The following is a 1,721-nucleotide window of genomic DNA, read 5'->3' as shown; positions in this document are numbered from 1 at the left end:
TTCAAAAGTGTTTGTTGGGTTGTACGAATCGAGAGTGGGATTTGTCACTCCATGTGACCGAGAGGTATCACTGGGCCCACTCAGTAATTTATCATCATACTGAGCTCAATGTGACAAAGGATTTAGCCACGGGATGATGTATTACGGAACAAGTAAAGAGACCTGCCGGTAACGAGATTGAACAAGGTATAGGGATACCGACGATCGAATCTCGGGCAAGTATCATACAGGTAGACAAAGGGAATTGGATACAGGATTTATTGAATCCCCGACATCGTGGCTCATCCGATGAGATCATCGTGGAACATGTGGGAGCCGACATGGGTATCCAGACCCTGCTGTTGGTTATTTACCGGAGAGGTATCTCGGTCATGTCTGCATGTTTCTCGAACCCGCAGGGTCTACACACCTAAGGTTCGATGACGCTAGGGTTGTCATGTGAATGGTATACATGGTTACCGAAGGTTGTTTGGAGTCTTGGATAAGATCCTGGACGTCACGAGGAGTTCCAGAATGGTCCGAAGGTAAAGATTCATATATAGGAAGCGGAGTTTTGATCGCCGGAAGTGTTTTGGGAATTGTCGGTAATGTACCTCTAGGAGGTCCTCCCCTTCTTACCCATCATTCCATTTGATCACAGGAGCTCTCTGTCATCGATCCCCGCATCTCACCGGAGCTACTATCTGCTAGAGACTTGCTGTCGTAGACGTGGAGCTTCCCCCTCAGCCAAATCCTCTTCCATCAGACGGGCGGGTCAACGGTGAGTGTTGTCGGACCCTCACCTGGGTCTCTCCTTCCTCGTATCGTTGCCGGCGATCACCGTGTGCTTCTAGCGCCGGTGAGGCCTTCGAACCCGACATGGGGACCCCCCTTGTCAGTGTCTCCCTCTCCTCCGAAGCGTTTCGCAAGAAGATTATTCGGCTAAAAGTTGTTTTCCTTGCGTGGAAACGCCTTCCCCTCGGGCTCTTTGACATATCTGAAGCTAGCTCATGTTTCTAATATTTCTTATTACAGATTAGTCCATGAAACAGTTTTAGCTATAACTTTTGATCCATAACTTATTTTTCACTGACTCTATTTGCAAAATGATCCTGGTAATGCCTAGTTTATTTTAAGATTTTCCAAAAATATGTTTGAACCAGTAGCTATGCAGTACCACTTATGCCATTGTTTGCCTTATACCATAGATCCCGACACCGAGAACACCGACGTTAACTGCATCGAGCTTGATCCCGACTACGTGGAACGAGGCAAGCATGTTTGAACTCTTGATGTGTTGTTTGCTAACTTAAATCATATTTATTATTCATCACCTTGCATATTTCTTACATGCTGCATATATTTCAACAATGGTAAAATATGATGATGGCAAGTGGTAGTTACGGAAGGTCGTGGAATAGCCTAGTCACGTGGAACTTTGTAGGTTATGGCCTGGTCATGACATGTGCAAGATGGTGCCGGTAAAAAAGTTGGTTAAACTCCAGTATCGACCTAGCTCGAGTCTTGGCCTTGTCATACTTCTATATCGTGCTACCATAGTTTCCTGGATAATGGATTCGGTACAGTCAGTTGTAGACCTATTATTAGTCACACACCATTAGAGGGGCTAGTATGAAGGTATCCATGGCCCTGGACTAAATCCAGTCATCTGGTCAGGGGGCATCGGTGTTTCAGGTCTGGGACCGGAAGGGAGGGCACTCCCCGTAAGCACGCGGGAGAAA

Source organism: Hordeum vulgare, chromosome 6H (assembly GCF_904849725.1).
Source record: "Hordeum vulgare subsp. vulgare chromosome 6H, MorexV3_pseudomolecules_assembly, whole genome shotgun sequence".
NCBI lineage: Eukaryota > Viridiplantae > Streptophyta > Magnoliopsida > Poales > Poaceae > Hordeum > Hordeum vulgare.
The sequence above is the reverse complement of the archived record's forward strand: the minus strand, read 5'-3'. Positions refer to the sequence as shown.